Raw genomic sequence first — 12,694 nt, forward strand, 5'->3', positions numbered from 1 at the left:
AATAGCGACGGACGTGATGAAGCAGAAGTTCAACAATGGATGGATTTCGACGATGATGATCCCAGGTACAAAATTATGCTAGATAGTGAAATTATAGAGCAAATGAATAATAAAACTGACGCTACATCTAGCACCTCATCAACTACAAATTCAGATAATAAAGATGAAAACATAATTGGTGCTTCAGAATGTTTGTATTTTGAGAACGATTTACGAAGTGGAAATTGAAACATCAATAAACTTATTTTAACCTTCAATTGTGGCACATTCTCATTAAAATAATAATTACTTTGAAATTCATATTGAATATTTTTGCTAGGTGAGTTCGAATCTATGAAATTATATTACAAATATATTATAAAAAATAGCAAAATTATGTTTAGACATCAAAGTTTATTATGAATAGATTATGAAATATTATAGTAAACTCATGTTCATCAAAATTAGAATTAAAAGTATGTACGTGGGGAGAATTTATTACCGATTGATTTAATACCCAAAAACCTCAATTAAATATTATACTTAAGTTAATTAAAACACCTAATAAATGAAGATAACAAAGGTATAATCACACATTTGGGCGAAATTTATATATTTGTTAAAATTAACTCGTGTTTTCTACGTTGGTGTAACTATAAAAGGGAACCAAAAACTGAACGACTTACATCAAACATTTGACTTTGTGGACTTATCATCTAAAAAGTCACACCAAAGATGAAGGGGTACATTTTCGTGTTAATTGTGGTAAGTTTTGATTAAACTTTTTTATTGTTAATCTGTAACCATCAAATTATTTATTTATTTATTTATTTTTACAAAAAATTAACAAAAATAGAATATCCTAACTATACTAAAACTAAATATTAAATAATGAATAAATAATTATTAACTATTGTTAAACAAATGATTAAAATAAAATACAAAGTCAAACGGTGCTAAAGCCGCGTTTACACGATGACAATTGGCGAGACAATTGTCGGAAGACAACCGACTGGCATGAAATTATTGTCTTCGTCTAAACACTTCAGGCCAATTGCCTTGCCAACTGCCCTCACAATTGGCCCAAAATTGAGTTGTCTCCAGGAGTAGACTGAGGACAATGAGCTGCGCCCAGTGAGCCACCCACCACTCGAAATCTCAATTGTCGCGACAATTGGCGCTGTGTGAACGGTGTAGGCCATTAGTGCTGTCTTATTTTTTGCCAGTTCCCTCACTGGACACAACAGATGACGAGCAGTCGGCCATGTTTTAGCTGTCTACTGCCATGGCAATAGTTGGCCCCGTATAAACATCTTCTCGTTCAACTGGACTGGCCTCCGAAAATCCGCAACCACGTGATGACAATTGTCCAATAACAGTTGTCTCGCCAATTGTCATCGTGTAAACGCGGCTTTATCTGATAGACTTTGTATCGACCAGATCATAAGATTGACTAAAGTCATTTTCCATTACCTGAATTATGTTAATAGGAAAGAATTTGGCATAGTTTGCGTGATATAATTTTATAGAAAATAATGGCATGTCTCTAAGAATTCTAGAACTACATCAACATTTGATAAGACTTGATAAATCAGAACATACAGTGGTATCGTCAAGTAGTTTATAGAGAAAAACTAGATAACATTTAGTTATGTAGTCTTCTAGGGAACTGATATTTAGCCTAAACCTTGGTTCCACCAAAGACATGTTCTTTAACTTTAATCTATAAGCACAAATTCAGAGAAATTTATTTTGTATTTTTTAAAGGATGTAAATATAATAAAAATAGTACAGTGACCGTACTATAGTAGCATAAGACAGGATGCTACGGACGAAAGTAAGATATAAAATTGTATATGTGGGTACCAAAAGATCTTAAGAGCTTTATTTGACAAATTGTTGATGTCAGGGATAAACGACAAGGAACTGTCCAATAACACCGCCAAATCTCTTGTTTTAGACACTCTTAAGAAAAGCTTGTATTAATGCGATGCCAAACACATTATTTTTAAATTTGCTAAAGGATATAACAAAACACTTATTTTTACTTCACTGAAGACCATTGGAAAGAGACCAATTATATAGAAATGTCAGGTCTTCTTGGATCCTTAGACAGTTAGATAGATTTGAAACATTGAAATATAATTTAGGATCAAAAGCAAATAGAAAAAATTGACAAACCTTTATTACCTCAGAAATATCATTAATAAACAAGTTAAGAGAGAAGGACACATATGTGAAGTATATGTTGGCTAGTGTCACATTATGACATAATATACTAAAAATTACATTGACTGCTTTGTTTATACATCCGTTCAAAAACTGACATTTTAATTAGTTACCGTCTAGAACCCATTCAGACATTGTATAACTCAACAGATATAGCTGCAATGTTCAAGGTCACTTCATCGATAAAGGGAGGAGCTAAAACTCAGTTATATGTAAGCGGCCGAAGCGTAAACATCCATATATTTAGCATTGAACATAAATTCTACTGCGTTTGCTACGTTGTCGGATAACTTCGATAACATCGGACTCTGAGTGCACAAGATCATGAAATTATATGCTCGGTTTTATTATGATTAATAACTTAGCAAATAACATATTTGATCAATTACTTTAAACATTTTAACTTTGATATTAGTGCTCTGATAATAAATATAATTATAAACTCATTACAGTAATTATGGAGTATTAATATTACAGTTCAATACATCTAAAATAATATTCGATTAGGCAACACCGCATTAACCAACGTCTGTCGTGTTTGGTCGTGTCAAATCGTCACCGTTGCAGTTAAATCTGTTTAGCTGTACGAGGGTCAGCATCAACCCATAGTGGGAGTCTTACGTTGCCATGTAAGACATATTAAATTTTGTACCATCCAAAGGTTTTTTACCACGGTATTTAGTGGCTTAACTCATGTGCACCGAGTAAGTATTTAACCACATCCTCCCACTTCTAGGACAAGTCACCAGGAGACATCTCTTTTATGTGGGCAGGTGTGGGCCAGGACTCGCCGAATGCGTACTCTCGTATTAACGATAACTCACATTCACATAGGACTACAGTATGCTCTACAGTTTCGTCTTTTCGTTCACAATTCCTACATAGAGGTGTGTCTGCTAGCCCCAGTGTGTGGAGGTGTTTGCTTAGATGACAATGACAAGTTAAAAAACCAACTGTTAAACGTAGGTTTTTCCTGGTAATTTCCAAGTACTTCTTTGATGTTGACTCTTCAAGGTTACTTAGTATTACCCTGGCAAGTTTACATCCTTGCCCTACCATCTAAGTGTGAGTTCCATGTTAACTTCCTGTCAAGGGTAATACCAAGGTACTTCACCTCGTCAGAAAAATTTAGACTGTAGTTTAGAATCCTTGGGGGTATTAAGCCCGTGATACTTCTTTTTCTGGTAAAGAGGACCATCTTTGTTTTCTTAGAATTTATAGATAGTGAGTGTTCCTTGCACCATGTTTCTATTAGTCAGAGAGCAACTTGTAATCTCTCACATAGTGTGTTCTCAAACTTACCGCTTTGCAGGACAGCAATATCGTCTGCATAGGCTATTGTGTAGAAACCGTTGCTGCTGAGTTGGTCAACCAGGGTATCTAGAACTATGTTCCAGAGGAGTGGTGAGAGCACCCGTCCCTGTGAACACCCCCTCGTAACCATGCCTCTAACAGAAACGTCTTCTACATTTATGCTTATTGCTCTATTCCAGGGGAACATTCCTGACGTTGAGCTGTTGGGTGATGGTTGGGAATGTGGTTTTATCAAACGCTCCCTTAATGTCTATGAATATACCCAGAGTGGATTCTTTATTATCCAGCGATCATTCAGTTCTTCCCACTACATGATACAGTGCAGAATCGGTAGATCTTCTCGAAGTATATGCATACTGATTTGGGTAAAGTGGGTTATGGACCAGAACTTTATCCCTTATGTACCTCTCGCATAGACTTTCCATCGTTTTCAATAGAAAGGATACAACAAGATACTTTTCTTAGTAGTTTTCCGGTAAAAATGGTTGTCTTCTATCAGTAAAAATATATTTAGACATAGAAAAGGTTCTTTCAACGTCTACTGACGTAATTGGACAATATGAACTATGGTATTATGGTACATGTTCGTCAGAAGACTTATTTTCGTAGACATTTTTGACTATTTAAAAAAATTTAAACCCTTCATTCTTTGTTAAATTTACTTCCGCTTTGCTCCTTATTTGATCTCCAACTTTACCCGGAACGTTGCCATATTTAGCCATAAAAGTTTTAATGGTACTAATGGACTCTTAACTTAATTTTCCACTCTCAAACTCAATTGTCCACTCTCTAACGATGTGATCAAATCTGGTATAAAGCCAAAATTAACTTTAATAAAAAGTAAATCTCTAGCTACACTTGCACTTTGTAACAAGTCCTTACTTTGAACTACACTCTCAGCGTCGTTCTCCATGTCCAAAATTAAGTCTTTAATGGGATCAAAATGTTCGGCGTAGAATATAGCCGCGTTAATCCACGTTCCCCATCTGGTAATTACAGGTTCTGGTGGTAAACTAACTGCAGTTGGTCTCTCCCTATACATCTGCACTCTTAGAGGAGCTTTGATTAATACTTGTTTAACATTTAAAATTATTGGGGTAAAATACTTTAAGGTTTTGTCCTACTTTTACCGTATAGGGTGCGGCATCAGATAGAAGCACCAACAACTGTTCTTCTGGCACTGGGTTTGGAAGAAAGAAGCTCGATAGAGACTACTGTAGGAATCTGGATACCGTCACATTATTGGTTTTCTCCAACTGCTTGGGAGCTATTAAGTATGCGTTTGTAGAATTATTTTCTTGAAGAGCTCCAATCATCAGATGTGCGATATATCTGCCAAAAGCATCGGTACTTTTATCCACAACGATGTAGAAGGTTTTCTAGCCAATTGAAGATTTTATTTCCTGAAGAACTGTCTCATAGACAGAATGAACATTTTTCTTTCCGATGGTCAACTCATCAAGGATAGTTTTATTGCAATACCTTTGTAAAAAATTTCTAAATTGGGAATGCTGAAGTTTTCTTAGTGGTATGTTAGCTGCCATCATAGTTTTCCACAAGTCTTCTTGAAAAAGTTCCTTATCCGACTTAGATTTTGCACCCACATTTTGAAATGCGTTTTTAACATTCTGTTGAACAGGCGCACATTTCATTTATGCAACCTTCCCGATATGACAAGTTATACCTACCCAATATTTAATGTCCAAACCAACAATCGTATTATAAGATCATAAAAACCTCCTTAAAATGGTATGGGATTGTCCATTTTCTGACAATAGTAGAATTATTTACAAATACAGTGTCTCATCAACAATAAATAGTCCCTTGTAAATACTCTATTGTTATCTAATGACCACAGTGAGATCGGGTTAAAAAAAAATTACCTGAATACGACTATTCAACTTGAAAATTATGTAATTTGCATTTTATGAAATATGCAGTTTGCATATACGTGCATTTTTGAATTTAAATTTCGTCGACAGCTTATTCCAAAGCATCTCCCAATTCTTGCTGGCTTAGGAATCCTTTAAAAGCTAAGTCACTAACTAAAACTTGTTGACACAACACTTTAAATGAACCTACTTGTCGAAGTGCAAATTCACAACTTTGAAGGAATATTGATCTAATTATCTAGCGTTGAATAAAGTCGGAGTAATTGGGTAGTAAAATTTCGTGACAAAATTCAAAGAATTTAGAACCACTTAAGTTGATTAAAACTGAGTTTACAATGGACTAAAAACCAGATAAAGTTTATTATTTCTGAAAACGAAAGGGTTTACAGACCTCCAGTAAACCTGCATCAGGTATACGTTTCTTCCCAGTGGCGCAAAAACGCACCAGTATATTTAAATCGTATTGACGCACCAGTAAATAATATTCTATTCAGCTTTATTTTATTTTTAACTAACCATGAAATTATTACTTAAGTTTCATTAAGACTTTACATAGAAAAACGTTAAATGCAATTAGGCTGCAATTTTTTTATTGTTAGAAGAAGATTACGCACCACTGGGAAGAGATGGATTCATTCAAATACGTTTTCCGAAACAAAGTTTTCTATTTTTCATTTGAGATAAGGTAATTCCAACAAAGACTATGTAATATATCGTCAAAGTTCTTTAGATGCAAAACAATAAATGGATATGGATTTCAAGCCGAAGAAAGAATCTCCTTTAAACCATCAGTAAATTTTTAACCAGAGTTTAAACTACTATTATAATATAAAGTTTAGATGTTATTTATTAATCTTAAACCAAATTTAGCTTTTATACTAAAATTATTAATGCATTTTCAGTTACTATTTAACATGGTCAATGGTTATTATATACCTCCATACATATATGGAGGTAAGGATGGATACGATTATGGTTACGGTAAGCAGCGCTCTTTAGATCTAAGACCCATCAGATCTGATCTATGGTGGAGACGTGCATTCCAAAAGCATTTCCCTATATATACAACAACCGTCGAACCTCCTACTTATAATAACAAAATAGAAGATCCAGCTTCTTTATTACAACCGATTGATGAATATATTGATTTGTATAAAGTAGTCCACCTATTGCTAAAACGTAGGTTACGCCAAAAACAACCGTTGTTATTTTCTACTACTACTACTCAAACTACTCAAAGAACTAAGAGTCCATATATTGGATATATCGGATAAACAACCGAATATTATGCTTCAGTTATATTTCCTAATAATCCTGTTACTCCTCCTCATATTTTTTTTCCTCAACATTATTAATGAAACCACTCATATACACAACCACCCTATTAAAGTGTGGTATCACCTATTTTACTGATTGTACTGATCCAATAAATATATAACTTTAGTTGTACCAGGATTTCCAATAAATCTTTTAACAAAAAGTGTTTACGTTTTAATTTAAAGTTAAAAAAACTTAAATCGTATAAGCTACGTGGCTAATTATATGTTGTATATATAAACGTAATAAATTAGCAATATTACAACGTGTCGCAATATTACGGTAAGGTTAATGAACCATATTGAACCAAATGATTATATCTGAACGAGGCGCTCTAGGTATAAAAGTGCTGCAATATGAAAGCCTACAAATTGAAATGGGAACTATAAATTTAACTAAAACCTTCAAATAATTGGAAGTTCAAATAACATTAAAAGCAAGGAGTAACGAAGAAACACATTCCAGGATTGACCAAGAAAGATCAGCCACTAGACAGTTGTATGGACTATTGTAGAATAATACAATAATAAAAGAAAATAAAAGAAAATTTATAAAACATTAATAGAAACTATTCGGTTTGTATATCTGGGAAATAACTCAGAGAAAAAAATCAAAAATTAAAGTCATGGAAACGAACTGTTGAAGACGATGCTGTCGGCTCACTAGACTTGATAAGGTGAGGAACGAAGATATTCGGGGAGACGTGGATATTGATCTAGACATAATAGACACAATTGAAGCCAAAAGACTAAACTGGCAGAGAATGCCTAAAAATAAATGGCTAAAAAAGATAGATAAATGGGTTCCGCCCACTAGACGGAAACAAGGTAGACCAAGATGGTTCTGGAGAGAACCAAACTGCTAGAGATTTAAAAACTAAAGATTTTTTCGACAAACAACGCTGGGAATTGGGATTCGACAAACGGCGTCAGCTGTAGAAGCTTGTCTATTATATACACAAGAACCAATTTATTGAACTCAAAACGTTTGTCATGTCTTTAGATAATGATAAAGCAATGGCTAATATCTCTATAAAGGTCTCGAAGTTTTCTTAATATGGTTGATAAGTTCGTATTAATCAATTTTACGATAAATTGTATGACTGCATTGATCAAGCCATCCCAAAGAAAATTATTAAAAATAGACAAAAACAGAAATATCCAGCTTATTTCAGTATAGACCTTATTAAAAAAATCAGACAAAAAACAAGTTAAGCAAACATATAAAAATAAGGAAAACTAATGCTGTCAATAACAATAAATTCAAGAGTCTTAGAAATACTATTAAAAAGCAAATCAAAAATGAATTTATGCAGCATCAAAATAATATTGAAGATAGCATTTTGCATAACCCAAATAGTTTTTGGACATTCATAAGAAGTAGGAGACAAACCAGCGGTTTTCCTCACGAGAGGTCTTTAAATGATCATACATATACAGGCGCTCAGGATATTGCCATGGCTTTCTCTCATCATTTTAGCTCAATTTATCAGGTATCATCCACACATCAGGGTAATTCACAGGGATTTTTTAACTTTTCAGTTATTAGTGAAGATGTGAAGGTTAGTATAAAAAAATTAAAGCCAAAAAAGGCCACTGGTAGTGATAATATCCCTACCTATATCTTTAAAGGATGTTCTGATATATTTCAAAAACCATTATCACATCTATTTAATCTATCTCTTAAAACTAACACCTTTCCAGACAAACTCAAAGAGGCTACCATTACTCCAGTTTTTAAATCAGGTAATAGAAACAATATAGAAGACTATCGTCCTATAAGTATCCTCAATTCCCTGGCTAGAATATTTGAATCTATTCTCTATATGAATATACTGAAAAATTTTGAAAATGAATTTGCTCCAGAACAACATGGTTTCTTGCCTGGATTATCCACAACTAGTAATTTTGCTAGTGAGGCAATAAATAATAAACTCCAATTAGATTTAATAATGACTGACTGCTCAAAGGCATTATGGTGACCATGGCATTCTTTTATCGAGATTGAATGAGTTTGGTTTTTCTCACGATGCTTGTACATTTATAAAATCGTATGTGGGATCAAGGTTTCAACGAGTCAAAATTGGTAGGTGTTTTTCAGATAAATTTCAGGCTACATCTGGTGTCCCCAAGGGGGCAACTTAGGGCCTTTGTTTTTCTTAATTTTTGTCAACTCATTACCTCAATCTCTTAAATTTTATTTTAGTTTGATCTATGCTGATGATTTTAAACTTTTTAAGACTATACATACTCCAAATGATTGTCAGTTACTACAGGGGAACCTGACCTCAGTTGTAGAATGGTTTAGGGACAACAATATGATCTTGAATATTAAGAAGTGTGGGGTCATATCTTTTACTCGCAAAATCGACTACATTCAAAATAATTATAGAATTGACAATTGTGTAGTATCTAGGAAAACCAAATGTAAAGATCTGGGAATATACCTACAGGCTAACATGAAATTTAATGAACACTATACAAATATTGTTAGTAAGGCCTACAAAATATTGGGATTTGTAATAAGAAATTCCAAACACTTTAATATAAACACAACCATTAGACTATATAATGCTTTCGTCAGACCAAACTTGGAATATGCATCAGTGGTATGAACTCCTGAAGCCAAAGTTCATATTAATCACATAGAAAAGGTACAAAAAAGATTTCTAAGGTATTTATACCTTAAGAAATACCATGCGTATACTCACCTTACACCATCAAAAGAGTTGCTTCAAATATTTGGTTTGCAGTCATTAGAGCAAAGAAGAAATATGTATGCATTGTGTTATGTTTATTCATAATATTATTAACAATGTTAAATATAAGACATGTGGTTTGATCAACTTTATTAGGTTTCATGTGCCAAAGGTCAACCTAAGGGTAAACAGTAATGACCTATTTTCTTGTAGTCCATATAATTCTTGTGCAATAATAAACTATATGCAATATCAGTGTAATACGTTAATAAAGATCTGTGATATAGACCTCTTTAACTGTAGCGTAAGGGATATTAAAAAATGTTATGAATAGATAAGTAATGGACTCAATTTTAAAATTTTATTAACTTGTGTCTTTTTTTTAAATGTGTTTACTTTATGTGTTTTTATTTTGTACTTGTGTGCATATTGTAAGTAATGAGCACTCTTACATGTAATTACTACCTAGGTGGTGTTTGTAAGTTTTAATAAATAAATAAATAAAGACTTAGGAAATACTGAGATAAGGGGCAGTGTAGACGAGGACGCGAGCATGATCCGGGCAGCAGACTGGCAGCAGTTAGCGATCAACAGAAACAACTGTCGAAATAGGCTGGGGAAGAACCAGGCTCAATCGATCAGATCGAATCAAATATTTTATGATAGATTTACAAAGGTGATTTTAAAACTTTCTAAAACAAATAGATTGTTCCAAAGCGACTCATATAGAACAGTATTTAATAGTCGAGGCAATGAAGCGATCAAAAGCTAAAACCTACCAGTTTTGCAGTTGGATGCAAAGCATCTTTGTAAATGCATTTTTCAAAGTGCATTTCGAAGTGAAGAGAAATAATTAATTTGTAATTAGGCCTCATCTGAAGTTTTATGAAAATTCGATATAAAATCAGTGCAAACTTTTTATTCGGAGATCGCTCATCACGAATATCGTGACGGCGATATTCTCCAAGTTACCTGGTGTCCAGGACAGGACTTATCTCCTGGAGTTGACACCATCACACCAACGTCTTAACTTATTATCAAAACCAAACCAGTGGACCGAGTACAACAGTTTATCTATCTTGGAACAATGGGATCACTCAAACGAGATAACATCTAGAATAGAAAAGGCTAAGCGTTCATTCAACAACATGGCCAAGCTTTTTAAAAGGCACAACCGTAATCTGGACATGAAAATAAGGCTTCTGCGATATTATATATTTATAAAACTATAATATGCAGTTAAATCCTGGACACTCACTGAAGTGATGGAGAAGAAACTCGAAACCTTCGAGATGTGGCTATATAAACGAATCCTAAGGACGTTATGTACTGACAAGATAACCAACGAGAAACTAAAAAAAAACCTAAGCTAGAAGGTTACACCAATGGAAGATGTTCAATAAGCCAATCGGTGGCAGTACGACCGGTTATAACAACAAACGTCTTCCGAAAAACAAAAAGACATACTCATCTTCGATATTTATTTCCGATACATCTATCCCTAACAGGATACTTTAAGAAGTCTAGAGGCCCTCGTCAGGCTTCAAAGCTTTTTCATAGAGTCCTATCGTCCAGAAGATACTTATTTTTTAAGGCCCTACCATACGAATTCTAGCTATCCTAACTTTAAATACTTAAAAGTTAGTGCCCTCGCCATACTCTTTAATAGTCGCCTTCAATTACACAAAGGATAGGGACGATTGGTTTTCTGGGTTTTCTTGGTTTTCTGTGATTTCCCAATCTTAATGCACAACAATATCTGTCCTAGGTGAAGATCTGGCTACGAGTAAATAATAAAAAAAAATTATTTTCCACTGTAAAACAAACAAACAAACGAAAATATTCATCTAGACTAATTTTAAAAGGTATTTGCAAAGTAGTTATTGTTTGGCATTTCCTTACATCCCTGTACATTAATCCGATGATCCCATATTTATCTTTTTTGGCCTAAAAAGTCCGACGATCTCAATTACTACTAGTAAAATATCCACTTGCTATCCGCAAACCATCGCATCCTTTAAGAATGAAACAAAACCCCTAATTATACCTTCAAAAGGAAACGAGCGATTTTAATTTTGAACTCGAGACTCATAATTAAAATCCACTGGATTAAGAAGGGTCAAAATCTGCTAAAGACACTTTCGCCAGCTCTGCTTTTGACGAATCCTTCAAGAGACCAAACAGTAGACACTCGAAAAAATTTCCAGGCGATTCAAGCCACTGTATAGGCCAGTCAATATTGAGCTGTAATTGAAGTATAAAAGAGGCATTATCACTAGCTGGCTAAGAGAAAATAATTTGTTTTTTGCAAGTTTTACAACGAGAAATTAAAACAAATTAAGTGCACAGAGGGTATCTGTAAATTTCACATTATACTTATGTTTTGAGCTAGTAGCTCAACTGTAGCTGATCTACAGATTTGGGAAGTCGTAATTGCCTTTTAACGCAATATTGTTATATTTTTTAATTCTGCACTTGACTTTATATGTATTTTGTGTAACGAATCATATTTTAAACATTTAAATTTTTATAATTATTCCTTTATCAAAAATTTTAACGGACAAAGAAAATATCTATTTACAAGTACAATATATTGAAAATTTGTATATACAGAATGAGTAACATTTGCATTTAAATCCGATTGTTTAAAACGTAGTGATCTTACAGTGGGATCTTGTATAGTTTATTTCACGAAAAATGGTTGACTGCTTAATGGTTGCAATAAATCCCTACCGCAAGTACCCCAGCTTAGTCAACATTAGTTGAGCAGGTAAGTATTCAGGTAAAATTGAAGCTACTGTGGAGTGTCGTTATCTTGTTTGTATAATAAATTCCTGGTAATATAAAAACGATTAAAAAATCGTATTAAATTATAAAAACGATTAGAATACATTTTATTTCATAAAGTTGTAAACATTTTAACAGTGAGTTTCACTATCAATGGTTGATCTTTTAATGACCACAATAAATTTGTTGATCGTTAAGTATTTCCTGGAATAATTATACAGGTTCCCTCTATTCTGTATAATTTGTAAAAGTATATAAAACCGATGAGAAATTTTTAAATATACATTTTGTTTCATTTAGTTGAAAGTGTTACAAGTGTTACCAGTGTTATACCTATTTATACCTATAAAACAGCATTATGTGGCGTCCGTGGAAAAACATTGATGGTGTTTCTTCCAGTGTTCCAGCAAAGAAAAAGCATTTATCTGCTGACGCTAGAGAAATCGTAAAAACAATATATAGTTCTTTACTTACAAGA

General features: G+C 33.5%; 2 long non-coding RNA genes across 2 annotated transcripts in view; one reads left to right on the forward strand and one right to left on the reverse strand.

Moving 5' to 3' along the window:
• Nucleotides 1–12,694, reverse strand: part of LOC140439337 (uncharacterized) — a 432,790-nt gene that overhangs the window by 390,082 nt on the left and 30,014 nt on the right. The gene's annotated exons all lie outside the window — the stretch shown is intronic.
• LOC140438177 (uncharacterized) lies at nucleotides 437–6,894 on the forward strand. Its single transcript, XR_011950450.1, has 2 exons — nucleotides 437–744; nucleotides 6,317–6,894. It is a non-coding gene; the product is annotated as an uncharacterized lncRNA (long non-coding RNA).

This window comes from Diabrotica undecimpunctata, chromosome 4 (genome assembly GCF_040954645.1).
Source record: "Diabrotica undecimpunctata isolate CICGRU chromosome 4, icDiaUnde3, whole genome shotgun sequence".
NCBI lineage: Eukaryota > Metazoa > Arthropoda > Insecta > Coleoptera > Chrysomelidae > Diabrotica > Diabrotica undecimpunctata.